General features: G+C 45.6%; 1 protein-coding gene across 11 annotated transcripts in view; it reads left to right on the top strand.

Annotated features, from left to right (window-relative positions):
- Window positions 1–14936, top strand: part of LOC128704175 (rho GTPase-activating protein 45) — a 525272-nt gene that overhangs the window by 293052 nt on the left and 217284 nt on the right. Inside the window, exon 1 of one of the 11 annotated variants that reach the window (XM_070099097.1) lies at window positions 1406–1795. The exons of the other annotated variants lie outside the window; for them this stretch is intronic. The gene's annotated coding sequence lies outside the window, so the exon portion shown is untranslated. Of the gene's footprint in view, window positions 1–1405; window positions 1796–14936 lie in introns of those variants that run through there. 11 annotated transcript variants of the gene reach the window in all.

Genomic DNA, 14936 nt, shown 5'->3' with positions numbered 1-14936 from the left:
TTTTAAGAAGCAAGATCAACAATCACAAGGAATCACAGCAGTTGCATAACCAAGTCAGCACGGGTTCAGAACAGGTCGCTCCTACCTCTCGCAATTGCTGGACCATTACGACATGGTTTTGGATGCTCTCGGAGACAAGCAAAATGCAGATGCAGTATGCCCTGACTTTGTTAAAGCCTTTGACAAGTGCAACCATGGGATAACTGCACACAAACTGCCTCCAAAAGGAATAACTGAGAAGGTGAACAGATGGATATTTAATCTCTTAGGAAAGAGAACCCAAAGATTAATAGTAAACTGTGTGAAATCAGTGTCTGCTACAGTAAATAGGTCTGTACCACATGGCACGGTACTCGCCCCACTTCTCTTTCTCATTCTTATTTGTAATATAAACAGGGACATAAATCACAACTGTGTATCGTCCTTTGTAGACAATGCTAAAAATTGTATAAAAGTGACATGCACAGTAGACAGGGAACCTACAAGCTGATACAAAACAAGTTTTTCCAGTGAGCCGCTGATAACAATATGATCTTCAATGAGGAGGGATTGGTGCCTAACCTGCATACTGAAAATACTACTTGTGAACACAAGAAGCCTGGCAGACATTGCAAGATACCTCCAATGAAAACCAGGGAAGCGACGAGTACACTCAGAGCTCAATAAGTGTAAAGGAACCACGACTCTTCAACACCCTCCCTTCATACATAAGAGAGATTACCAACAAACTCTAATTATCTTCAAGAGGGAACTTGACAGCTTCCGCAAAACAGTTCCTGATCAACCTGGCTATGGTGCATTCTTTGGAGTGCGGGAGGCGGGCACTAATAGCTTCATCGATCAGTCCAGCAACCAGGAGGATGAGTGTAGAACAAGGCCACGGGGTGTCGACCTCATGAAAACTTCAGGTAAACCCGTAGGGGGCCATACAGGGCCTGGGGAACTGAGAGGCAAACAGCTGTGTTCCGAGGAAGGAGATCGGCCATTCAGCCGTCACAAATAGTTCACTGACCCACGCGAAGACTCACGCCCACCTCCCCTGTGGGCGGTACCGTGGGTATACCCACGCCCACCTAACCTGTGGGCGGTACCGTGGGTACACCCACGCCCACCTCCCCTGTGGGAGGTACCGTGGGTACACCCACGTTCATCTCCCCTGTGGACGGTACCGTGGGGTACAACCATGCCTATCTCCCCTGTGGACGGTACCGTGGGGCACAACCATGCCCATCTCCCGTGTGAGCGATACCGTGGGTGCACCCACACCCACCTGACCGTCCCTTCCCCTGCCATCACGCCCACATCCTGCTAATTGCTCCTCCACCAGCTGTGCCGGTCCATCACACTACACCCAAACATGTTAGTGATCCTTCCTGTACAACTTCCTCATCATGGGCTCCCCCCCTTACCCTTCATACCTGGAGGGTGTTTCGGGGGGTCAACGCCCCCGCGGCTCGGTCCATCACCAGCCCTAGCAGTGGATCAGGACTTGATCAACCAGGCTGTTACTGTTGGCCGCACACAAGCCGAAGTAGGAACTACAGCCCGGCTGGTCAGGTACTAACTTTAGCTGCCTGTCCAGCTCCCTCTTGAAGGTAGCCGGGGGTCTACCTACCTACCTGGAGACTACCTGGAGGGCATTCCGGGGATCAACGTCCCCGTGGCCCGGTCCATCACCAGACCTCCTGATGGATCAGGGCCTGATCAACGAGGTTGTTACTGCTGGCCGCACGTAGTCCAACATACGAACCACAGCCCGGCTGATCCGACACTGTACGTGCACAGCTCCCTCTTGGTAGGCCCTTTAATAATAATAATAATAATAATAATAATAATAATAATAATAATAATAATAATAATAATAATCTTTTTTTCTACAAGTACATGTACAAGGTATACAAGTACATGTACAAGGTATGATAAATTAGACACATGTGCAACTCTTGGGTATCTTTATTGAGGAAACGTTTCGCCACACATTGGCTTCATCAGTCCATACGTAGGAGAAGCTTGAAGGACAGGAGGAGAATGAGGTAATCAGTCCCTCAACCTTGAGTCGATGTGTTCAGTCCATCAATCTTGAATAGAATACGGCATATGAGCGGAGAAGCAGCTTATAAACCGTATGGCAGGAGAGGTGTAGCAGTCATAGGTAGTGTCACATTTGTTCAATGTGGAAGTAGGTCGTGCCCAAGGGTTAGGCAAGCGAAGAATTCCTAAGTATTAAGATCCCAAGAAGTTGCAGTGTCTGACAGGTTTGTAGATGAATGGTTCAGAGAACCGACATGTTGATAAATTAGACACATGTGCAACTCTTGGGTATCTTTATTGAGGAAACGTTTCGCCACACAGTGGCTTCATCAGTCCATACGTAGGAGAAACTTGAAGAACCCTCAAGGTTGAGGGACTGATTACCTCATTCTCCTCCTGTTCTTCAAGTTTCTCCTACGTATGGACTGATGAAGCCACTGTGTGGCGAAACGTTTCCTCAATAAATATACCCAAGAGTTGCACATGTGTCTAATTTATCAACATATCGGTTCTCTGAACAAGTACATGTACAAGGTATACAAGTACATGTACAAGGTATACACGTACATGTACAAGGTATACAAGTACATGTACAAGGTACACAAGTACATGTACAAGGTATACAAGTACATGTACAAGGTACACAAGTACACGTATAAGGTATACAAGTACATGTACAAGGTACACAAGTACATGTACAAGGTATACAAGTACATGTACAAGGTATACAAGTGCATGTACAAGGTATATAAGTACATGTACAAGGTATACAAGTACATGTACAAGGTATACAAGCACATGTACAAGGTATACAAGTACATGTACAAGGTTTACTAGTACATGTACAAGGTATACAAGTACATGTACAAGGTATACAAGTACATGCACAAGGTACACAAGTACATGTACAAGGTATACAAGTGCATGTACAAGGTATACAAGTGCATGTACAAGGTATACAAGTACATGTACAAGGTACACAAGTACATGCACAATGTATGCAAGTACATGTACAAGGTATACAAGTACATGTACAAGGTATACAAGTACATGTACAAGGTACACAAGTACATGTACAAGGTATACAAGTACATGTACAAGGTACACAAGTACATGTACAAGGTATACATGTACATGTACAAGGTACACAAGTACATGTACAAGGTATACAAGTACATGTACAAGGTATACAAGTACATGTACAAGGTATACAAGTGCATGTACAAGGTATACAAGTACATGTACAAGGTATACAAGTGCATGCACAAGGTACACAAGTACATGTACAAGGTATACAAGTGCATGTACAAGGTATACAAGTACATGTACAAGGTATACAAGTACATGTACAAGGTACACAAGTACATGTACAAGGTATACAAGTACATGTACAAGGTATACAAGTACATGTACAAGGTATACAAGTACATGTACAAAAGTACATGTACAAGGTATACAAGTACATGTACAAGGTATACAAGTACATGTACAAGGTATACAAGTACATGTACAAGGTATACAAGTACATGTACAAGGTACACAAGTACATGTACAAGGTATACAGACCATAGCTGACATCAGTGACATACTACTACATAGAAAGCCATTTGCTATGCAAAGAATTTCGGGCAAATTAGGTCACTGTTGTCCCCAGGATGCGACCCACACCAGTCGATGGGGAACATAGACAACCGGCGTAAAGAAACGCGCCCAATGTTTCTACCCTCGCTGGGAATCGAACCCAGACACTCGGCGTGTGAAGCGAGAGCTTTAGCCACCAGGCCACGATTAATGACGTTTCAAGGGATTGTGGATCACCTGTTTTTCTGCCCAAAAGTTTGACATCAGCAAACAAGGACACATCTCTGTGATGTAAACAGTGCAGAAAACCCACGAGTTGAAGAATGAGACACTTGTGTAACACATGGGAATCTTGACTCAGGAAACGTTTAGCCAGCCAGTGACTTCTTCAGTCCAATACAAAGAAGAACAATGGAAGACGTGGAGGAGTGTGAGGTAATCAGTCCCTCAGCCTGGAGTCGATGTTTCCAGTCCATCAGTCACTTTTCTCAAGACTGATCACATCGACTCCAGCCTGAGGGACTGATTACCTCACATTCCTACTCGTCTTCCACCTTTCTTCTCTATATTGGACTAAAGAAGCCAATGGCTGGTGAAACGTTCCCTCAGTAAAGACTCCAAAACGTTGCACAAGTGTCTTTAATAAGGGATGGTCTTTAATAAGTGATGGTCTTTAATAAGTGATGGTCTTTAATAAGGGATGGTCTTTAATAAGTGATGGTCTTTAATAAGGGATGGTCTTTAATAAGTGATAGTCTTTAATAAGGGATGGTCTTTAATAAGTGATGGTCTTTAATAAGTGATGGTCTTTAATAAGGGATGGTCTTTAATAAGTGATAGTCTTTAATAAGGGATGGTCTTTAATAAGTGATGGTCTTTAATAAGGGATGGTCTTTAATAAGTGATGGTCTTTAATAAGGGATGGTCTTTAATAAGTGATGGTCTTTAATAAGGGATGGTCTTTAATAAGTGATGGTCTTTAATAAGTGATGGTCTTTAATAAGGGATGGTCTTTAATAAGTGATGGTCTTTAATAAGGGATGGTCTTTAATAAGTGATGGTCTTTAATAAGGGATGGTCTTTAATAAGGGATGGTCTTTAATAAGTGGTCTTTAATAAGGGATGGTCTTTAATAAGTGATGGTCTTTAATAAGAGATGGTCTTTAATAAGGGATGGTCTTTAATAAGTGATGGTCTTTAATAAGGGATGGTCTTTAATAAGGGATGGTCTTTAATAAGGGATGGTCTTTAATAAGTGATGGTCTTTAATAAGTGATGGTCTTTAATAAGGGATGGTCTTTAATAAGTGATGGTCTTTAATAATGGATGGTCTTTAATAAGGGACGGTCTTTAATAATGGATGGTCTTTAATAAGGGACGGTCTTTAATAATGGATGGTCTTTAAGGGACGGTCTTTAATAAGGGATGGTCTTTAATAAGGGACGGTCTTTAATAAGGGATGGTCTTTAATAATGGATGGTCTTTAATAAGGGACGGTCTTTAATAATGGATGGTCTTTAATAAGTGATGGTCTTTAATAAGGGACGGTCTTTAATAAGGGATGGTCTTTAATAAGGGATGGTCTTTAATAAGTGATGGTCTTTAATAAGTGATGGTCTTTAATAAGTGATAGTCTTTAATAATGGATGGTCTTTAATAAGGGACGGTCTTTAATAAGGGATGGTCTTTAATAATGAATGGTCTTTAATAAGGGACGGTCTTTAATAAGGGATGGTCTTTAATAAGGGATGAAGTGATGCTGGGAAAGAGCTCTGGATACAAGGAGCTTTCATAGAAGTCTATCTGAATGGGTCGCACTCAGTAGAGCTCTACAGTCATCTTCAACTCTCAGTGGAGTTTTGTCAAGCTATGTTTCATCCTGTGTAGAGCTTTATCCAATCATGGTTCTCTCAGTGTAGAGCTTTATCCAGTCATGGTTCTCTCAGTGTAGAGCTTTATCCAGTCATGGTTCTCTCAGTGTAGAGCTTTATCCAGTCATGGGTCTCTCAGTGTAGAGCTTTATCCAGTCATGGTTCTCTCAGTGTAGAGCTTTATCCAGTCATGGTTCTCTCAGTGTAGAGCTTTATCCAGTCATGGTTCTCTCAGTGTAGAGCTTTATCCAGTCATGGTTCTCTCAGTGTAGAGCTTTATCCAGTCATGGTTCTCTCAGTGTAGAGCTTTATCCAATCATGGTTCTCTCAGTGTAGAGCTTTATCCAATCATGGTTCTCTCAGTGTAGAGCTTTATCCAGTCATGGCTCTCTCAGTGCAGAGCTTTATCCAGTCATGGTTCTCTCAGTGTAGAGCTTTATCCAGTCATGGTTCTCTCAGTGTAGAGCTTTATCCAGTCATGGTTCTCTCAGTGTAGAGCTTTATCCAGTCATGGTTCTCTCAGTGTATAGCTTTATCCAATCACGGTTCTCTCAGTGTAGAGCTTATCCAGTCATGGTTCTCTCAGTGTAGAGCTTTATCCAGTTATGGTTCTCTCAGTGTAGAGCTTTATCCAATCATGGTTCTCTCAGTGTAGAGCTTTATCCAGTCATGGTTCTCTCAGTGTAGAGGTTTATCCAATCATGGTTCTCTCAGTGTAGAGCTTTATCCAGTCATGGTTCTCTCAGTGTAGAGCTTTATCCAGTCATGGTTCTCTCAGTGTAGAGCTTTATCCACTCACGGTTCTCTCAGTGTAGAGATTTATCCAGTCATGGTTCTCTCAGTGTAGAGCTTTATCCAATCATGATTCTCTCAGTGTAGAGCTTTATCCAGTCATGGTTCGCTCAGCGTAAAGCTTTATCCAGTCACGGTTCTCTGTGTAGAGCTTTATCCAATCACGGTTCTATCAGTGTAGAGCTTTATCCAGTCATGTTTCTCTCGGTGTAAAGCTTTATCCAATCATGGTTCGCTGAGTGTAGAGCTTTATCCAATCATGGTTCTCTCAGTTTAGAGCTTTATCCAGTCATGGTTCTCTCAGTGTAGAGCTTTATCCAATCGCTGTTCTCTCAGTGTAGAGCTTTATCCAGTCATGGTTCTCTCACTGTAGAGCTTTATCCAATCATGGTTCGCTCAGTGTAGAGCTTTATCCAGTCATGGTTCGCTCAGTGTAGAGCTTTATCCAATCTTGGTTCTCTCAGTGCAGAGCTTTATCCAATCACGGTTCTCTCAGTGTAGAGCTTTATCCAATCATGGTTCTCTCAGTTTAGAGCTTTATCCAGTCATGGTTCTCTCAGTGTAGAGCTTTATCCAATCGCTGTTCTCTCAGTGTAGAGCTTTATCCAGTCATGGTTCTCTCACTGTAGAGCTTTATCCAATCATGGTTCGCTCAGTGTAGAGCTTTATCCAGTCATGGTTCGCTCAGTGTAGAGCTTTATCCAATCATGGTTCTCTCAGTGCAGAGCTTTATCCAATCACGGTTCTCTGTGTAGAGCTTTATCCAATCATGGTTCGCTCAGCGTAGAGCTTTATCCAATAATGGTTAGCTCAGCGTAGAGCTTTATCCAATCATGGTTCGCTCAGCGTAGAGCTTTATCCAATCATGGTTCGCTCAGCGTAGAGCTTTATCCAGTCACGGTTCGCTCAGCGTAGAGCTTTATCCAGTCACGGTTCGCTCAGCGAGGAGCTTTATCCAGTCACGGTTCGCTCAGCGTAGAGCTTTATCCAGTCACGGTTCGCTCAGCGTAGAGCTTTATCCAGTCACGGTTCGCTCAGCGTAGAGCTTTATCCAGTCACGGTTCGCTCAGCGTAGAGCTTTATCCATTCGTGGTTCGCTCAGCGTAGAGCTTTATCCAGTCATGGTTCGCTCAGCGTAGAGCTTTATCCACTCATGGTTCTCTCAGTGCAGAGCTTTATCCAATCACGGTTCTTTCAGTGTAGAGCTTTATCCAATCATGGTTCGCTCAGCGTAGAGCTTTATCCAATCATGGTTCGCTCAGCGTAGAGCTTTATCCAATCATGGTTCGCTCAGCGTAGAGCTTTATCCAATCATGGTTCGCTCAGCATAGAGCTTTATCCAGTCACGGTTCGCTCAGCGTAGAGATTTATCCAGTCACGGTTCGCTCAGCGAGGAGCTTTATCCAATCATGGTTCGCTCAGCGTAGAGCTTTATCCAATCATCGTTCGCTCAGCGTAGAGCTTTATCCAGTCACGGTTCGCTCAGCGTAGAGCTTTATCCAGTCACGGTTCGCTCAGCGAGGAGCTTTATCCAGTCACGGTTCGCTCAGCGTAGAGCTTTATCCAGTCACGGTTCGCTCAGCGTAGAGCTTTATCCAGTCACGATTCGCTCAGCGTAGAGCTTTATCCATTCATGGTTCGCTCAGCGTAGAGCTTTATCCAGTCATGGTTCGCTCAGCGTAGAGCTTTATCCAATCACGGTTCCCTCAGCGTAGAGCTTTATCCAGTCATGGTTCGCTCAGCGTAGAGCTTTATCCAGTCACGGTTCGCTCAGTGTAGCTTTATCCAGTCACGGTTCGCTCAGCGTAGAGCTTTATCCAGTCACGGTTCGCTCAGCGTAGAGCTTTATCCAGTCATGGTTCGCTCAACGTAGAGTTTTATCCAGTCATGGTTCGCTCACCGTAGAGCTTTATCCAGTCATGGTTCGCTCAGCATAGAGCTTTATCCAGTCATGGTTCGCTCAGCATAGAGCTTTATCCAGTCATGGTTCGCTCAGCATAGAGCTTTATCCAGTCACGGTTTGCTCAGCGTAGAGCTTTATCCAGTCACGGTTCGCTCAGCGTAGAGCTTTATCCAGTCACGGATCGCTCAGCGTAGAGCTTTATCCAGTCATGGTTCGCCCAGTAGATCTTTATCCAGTCACGGTTCGCTCAGCGTAGAGCTTTATCCAGTCACGGTTCGCTCAGCGTAACCTTTATCCAGTCACGGTTCGCTCAGCATAGAGCTTTATCCAGTCACGGTTCGCTCAGCGTAGAGCTTTATCCAGTCATGGTTCGCTCAGCGTAGAGCTTTATCCAGTCACGGTTCGCTCAGCATAGAGCTTTATCCAGTCACGGTTCGCTCAGCATAGAGCTTTATCCAGTCACGGTTCGCTCAGCGTAGAGCTTTATCCAGTCACGGTTCGCTCAGCATAGAGGTTTATCCAGTAACGGTTCGCTCAGTGTAGAGCTTTATCCAGTCATGGTTCGCTCAGTGTAGAGCTTTATCCAGTCATGGTTCGCTCAGCGTAGGGCTTTATCCAGTCATGGTTCGCTCAGGATAGAGCTTTATCCAGTCATGGTTCGCTCAGTGTAGAGCTTTATCCAGTCATGGTTCGCTCAGGATAGAGCTTTATCCAGTCATGGTTCGCTCAGTGTAGAGCTTTATCCAGTCACGGTTCGCTCAGTGTAGAGCTTTATCCAGTCACGGTTCGCTCAGCGTAGAGCTTTATCCAGTCACGGTTCGCTCAGGATAGAACTTTGTCCAGTCATGGTTCGCTCAGGATAGAGCTTTATCCAGTCACGGTTCGCTCACCATAGAGCTTTATCCAGTCACGGTTCGCTCAGTGTAGAGCTTTATCCAGTCATAGTTCGCTCAGTGTAGAGCTTTATCCAGTCATGGTTCGCTCAGGATAGAGCTTTATCCAATCATGGTTCGCTCAGTGTAGAGCTTTATCCAGTCATGATTCGCTCAGGATAGAGCTTTATCCAGTCATTGTTCGCTCAGTGTAGAGCTTTATCGAGTCATGGTTCGCTCAGGATAGAGCTTTATCGAGTCATGGTTCGCTCAGTGTAGAGCTTTATTCAGTCATGGTTCGCTCAGGATAGAGCTTTATCCAGTCATGGTTCGCTCAGGATAGAGCTTTATCCAGTCATGGTTCGCTCAGGATAGAGCTTTATCCAGTGATGGTTCGCTCAGGATAGAGCTTTATCCAGTCATGGTTCGCTCAGTGTAGAGCTTTATAAAAACATAACTTGAAAAATGCTGAAAAGCGAAACATTGTACATATGAAGACTTATTCTGCATTCTAGTGTCTCAATATTATCAGTCGATGTTTCGCCCTGCAGCCACGCGTACTGCCACCCACCACCAAGAAGAAGAAGAAGAAGAAGAAGGAGGAGGAGGAGGAGGAGGAGGAGAAGAAGAAGAAGAAGAAGAAGAAGAAGAAGAAGGAGGAGGAGGAGGAGGAGGAGGAGGAAAAAGAAGAAGATAAAGAAACGGAAGCATGTACAAGTCGTCTAGCGGGTGGAAGACGTCAACACGATGTTTGGTTATACACGAAGGTTAGCAAGGAGAAGAGAGACAAGGAGAAAGAAGGAGAAGAGAGACAAGGAGAAGGAAGGAGAAGAGAGACAAGGAGAAAGAAGGAGAAGAGAGACAAGGAGAAGGAAGGAGAAGAAAGACAAGGAGAAGGAAGGGGAAGAGAGACAAGGAGAAGGAAGGAGAAGAAAGACAAGGAGAAGGAAGGGGAAGAGAGACAAGGAGAAGGAAGAAGAAGAGAGACAAGGAAAAGGAAGGAGAAGAGAGACAAGGAGAAGGAAGGAGAAGAGAGACAAGGAGAAGGAAGGAGAAGAAAGACAAGGAGAAGGAAGGGGAAGAGAGACAAGGAGAAGGAAGGAGAAGGAAGGAGAAGAGAGACAAGGAGAAGGAAGGAGAAGAGAGACAAGGAGTTGGAAGGAGAAGAGAGACAAGGAGAAGGAAGTAGAAGAGAGACAAGGAGAAGAGAGACAAGGAGAAGAGAGACAAGGAGAAGGAAGGAGAAGAGAGACAAGGAGTTGGAAGGAGAAGAGAGACAAGGAGAAGGAAGTAGAAGAGAGACAAGGAGAAGAGAGACAAGGAGAAGAGAGACAAGGAGAAGGAAGGAGAAGAGAGACAAGAAGGAAGGTGAAGAGAGACAAGAAGGAAGGAGAAGAGAGACAAGAAGGAAGGAGAAGAGAGACAAGAAGGAAGGAGAAGAGAGGCAAGGAGAAGAAAAGAGAAAGAGAGACTGTGGTGTTGGTACTCTCCTGGTACCAGTACCAAACTAGACTGTGGTGTTGGTACTCTCCTGGTACCAGTACCAAACTAGACTGTGGTGTTGGTACTCTCCTGGTGCCAGTACCACAGTAGACTGTGGTGTTGGTACTCTCCTGGTACCAGTACCACACTAGACTGTGGTGTTGGTACTCTCCTGGTACCAGTACCACACTAGACTGTGGTGTTGGTACTCTCCTGGTACCAGTACCACACTAGACTGTGGTGTTGGTACTCTCCTGGTACCAGTACGACACGTGATCACTGGTAAAGATAACGCCAGTGACTGTGTTTTGACACTGCCTTCATTTATCAGTGGCAATCAGCGTGACTCTTCCGTATTTGCTTCTCGTCAGCGCGAGATTACGGCCCTGTAACATCTGCTTCCTGCTTGTCAAATATTTCCTGCTTGTAAAAGGCCCTTCTGCTTGTGAATTATTTGCTGGTTTGTAAACTGTTTTATGGTTGTGATGTTTCTCCAGGCCTACACGTCCTCTGGATGTGAAGTATATGCTCCTTCATGATGGGGAGGAGCTGGATCAACAGACGAGGTCTGGTCTCGACTGTGGGTGGATGAAGAAAGGTGTGGTCTCGACTGTGGGTGGATGAAGAAAGGTGTGGTCTCGACTGTGGATGGATGAAGAAAGGTGTGGTCTCGACAGTGGATAGAGGAAGAAAGGTGTGGTCTCGACTGTGGATGGATGAAGAAAGGTGTGGTCTCGACAGTGGATAGAGGAAGAAAGGTGTGGTCTCGACTGTGGATGGATGAAGAGGTCTGGTCTTGGCTGTGGGTGGATGAAGAGGTCTGGTCTTGGCTGTGGGTGGATGAAGAGGTCTGGTCTTGGCTGTGGGTGGATGAAGAGGTCTGGTCTTGGCTGTGGGTGGATGAAGAGGTACCATCTCTGGAACATCCTGCCCTTATCCACCTTGTCGATTCCTCTCAGTATTTTATATGTCGTTATCATGTCCTCCCTATCCCTCATGTCTTCCAGTGTCGTCAGTTCGATTTCCTTTAACCTCTCCTCGTAGGACATGCCTCTTGTTACAAACCTTTGCATTTTCTCTAATTTCTTGACGTGCTTGACGAGGTGTGGGTTCCATATTGGTGCTGCACACTCCAATATCTTGAATGACTTCTTACTCTGATGTCGAAATGCTATTCTTAGGTTTGCCAGGCGCCCATATGCTGTAGAAATTATTTGGTTGATGTGTGCCTCAGGAGATGGGCTCAGTATGATGCTCATCCCAATATTCTTTTCCTTGAGTGTGGTTTGTAGACCCCCTAGCCTGTACTCCGTCTGCGGTCTTCATGATTTTGCACTTGGTGGGGTTAAACTCCAAGAACCAGTCGCTGGACCAGGCTTGCAGCCTGTCCAGATCCCTGATCTGCTCAGGCTGCAATACCTTCACATCGTCTGCAAACAGGGACACCTCTGAATCTATCCCTTCCGTCATGTATATATGTGTGTGTATGAGAGAGAGAGAGAGAGAGAGAGAGAGAGAGAGAGAGAGAGAGAGAGAGAGAGAGAGAGAGAGAGAGAGAGAGAGAGAGAGAGAGAGAGAGAGAGAGAGAGAGAGAGAGAGAGGGTAGGGAGGTTAAGCAAGCTGTCAGAGATTAATATCAAGTTTTCAGAGTCACACTAGCGTTAGGAAGGAGTGAAGAGAGAGAGAGTCTCAGGAGAGACGTCACGCCCTCCGCACGATTCTTGGCCAGATAACAAGCACAAGGTGGTGCTAACTAGGAAGCTTGTACACACATACACACACACACACACACACACACACACACACACACACACAGACACACACACACACACACACACACACACACACACACACACACACACACACACACACACACACACACACACACACACACACACACACACAGGGTAGGTGTGAGCGGCTACACAAAGGCAGTTGAGTCCATCAAACAACTCACCAACGTATGCAAAGAATAGATGCTAATAAAGCAAGTGAAGTGGTGGACTTTAACCACACCGAGTGTGTAGAGGAACATGGAAGGCACAGTGACGGGGAAGGCTTGTGTCTAGTGTTGCACCTGTGTGTTGCACAGTCCCATAGGCGGTACCTCCCGGCCGTCTCCCACCGAGGCAGGGTGGCTCAAAAAGGAAAGAAACACTTTCACCATCATGTACACATAATCACTGTCAGATACGACAGAGTAGATGTCACTCCAGAATCCAGAATCTGCATGAGACTGTCATCCACTGAGGACACGGTATATCTCCAGGCAGATATAAACCAACTTTTCAATTTTTCCAGTGGGCAACGGAAAACAATATGATGTTCAATGAAGACAAATTTCAACTACTCCGTTATGGAAAACTGGAGGAAATGTTAGCTAGAAGTGAGTATACTACAAATTCAAATCACACAATGAGTGGAAAAGTAGTGTGAAGAACCTGGGAGTGTTAATGTCTGGGGATCTCACCTTCAAGGATCACAACAGTGCCACTATCACATCTGTTAGGAAGATGATAGGATGGATAATGAGAACCTTCAAAACAAGGGATGCAAAGCCAATGATGATCCTTTTTAGATCACTTGTTCTCTACTGCTGTACATTAACATGCCCATTCAAGGCAGGTGCAATGACAGATCTGGAGAATGTAGAGATACTTTACTGCACATATAAGTTCCGTCAGACACCTTAACTACTGGGAGCGCCTGGAACCACTTGACTTGTACTCACTGGAGCGCAGTCGAGAGAGATACATCATAATCTACACCTGGAAAATCCTACAGGGACTGGTCCCTAATCTACACACATAACTCACTCCCTAAGAAAACGAAAGACTGGGCAGACGGTGCAACATACCCCCAATAAAAAGTAGGGATACCATCAGTACACTAAGATAAAACACAGTAAGTGTCAGGGGCCCAAGACTGTTCAACAGCCTACCACCAGGCATACGAGGAATTACCAATAGACCCCTGGCTGCCTTGAAGAGGGAACTGGACAGATACCTTGAGTCAGTACCCGATCAGCCGGTATGTTAGACTACGTGCAGCCAGCAGTAACAGCCTGGTTGATCAGGCCTTGATCCACCTGGAGGCCTGGTCAAAGGCCGGGCCACGGGGAACACTGACCCCCGAAATACCCTCCAGGTAGACATCAGTTAATAAAGATACCCAGGTGTTGCACATGTGTCTAATTTATCAACTTGTCGGTTCTGTGAACCATTTATCAGTTATTTACTGTCCCAGGAGGAGGTCGACACCAGGGAGTGACAGTCAGAGATGAAAACATACCCTCAACGAGGCAGGAAATAGATTATGACCGAGGGCATAAAAGCACCAGGTGACGGATCACTCGTCCCAAAAAAACACACCAGAGAATATACACAGTCATTTGTTTTCATGCAGAAACTGGACCAACTCCTGCAAAATGCCTCGGTTCAAGCAGGTTGTGAAGACTGTGTGACGGCAGTGTAGGCAGGAACAGCCTAGTTAACAAGCAGACACCAGGGAAATCTGACCTCAGGCCGAAGAGTTGGAAACTAAAACTAATGAACACACTGAATCACAACATTTACACAACACTGGACAACATGTTGTTAGAGCACCTTGCAACTGCTCTATCGTAGTGGTGTAGTGGTGGTTGTAGTGGTAGTGGTAGTGGTGGTGGTAGTGATGATGGAGTAGTGGTAGTATGGTAGTGGTGTGGTGGTAGGTGGTGGTGGTGGTGGTTGTAGGTAGTGGTAGTGGTAGTAGTAGGTGGTAGTGGTGGTTGTAGTAGGTAGGTGTTAGTAGTAGTAGTATGTGGTGTGTAGTAGTAGTGGTAGGTAGGTAGTTAGTGTAGTGTAGTGGTTGTGGTAGTAGTAGTGTGGTGGTAGTGGTGGTGTTCTTACTAGTGGTTGGTAGTGGTGGTGGTAGTAGTGGTAGTGGTAGTGGTGGTAGGTAGTGGTAGTGGTAGTGGTTGGGTGTGTGGAGGTAGTGGTAGTGGTTGTGGTGGTTGTAGTGTGGTAGTGTAGTAGTGTGGTAGTGGTAGTAGTGGTGGTGTAGTGGTAGTGGAGTAGTAGTGGTAGTGGTGTAGTAGGTGGTAGTGGTGGTGTGGTAGGTGGTGTGGTAGGTGGTGTGGTGTGTGGTAGTGGTGGTGGTGGTAGTGGTGGTGGTGGTTGGTGTGGTGGTGGTGGTGGTGGTGGTGGTGGTGGTGGTGGTGGTGTGGTGGTAGTGGTGGTGGTGGTAGTGGTGGTGGTGGTGGTAGTGGTGGGGTGGTGGTGGTGGTGGTGGTAGGTGGTGGTGGTGGTGGTAGGTGGTGGTGAGGTGAGGTGGTAGGTGGTAGTGGTGGTGGTGGAGTGGTGGTGGTGGTGGTGGTGGTGGTGGTGGTGGTAGTGGTGGTGGTAGGTGGTGAGTGGTTGTGGT

This window comes from Cherax quadricarinatus, chromosome 66 (genome assembly GCF_038502225.1).
Source record: "Cherax quadricarinatus isolate ZL_2023a chromosome 66, ASM3850222v1, whole genome shotgun sequence".
In the NCBI taxonomy this organism is placed as follows: Eukaryota; Metazoa; Arthropoda; class Malacostraca; order Decapoda; family Parastacidae; genus Cherax; species Cherax quadricarinatus.
Note: the sequence above shows the minus strand (reverse complement) of the source record. Positions and strands in the feature narration are given on the sequence as shown.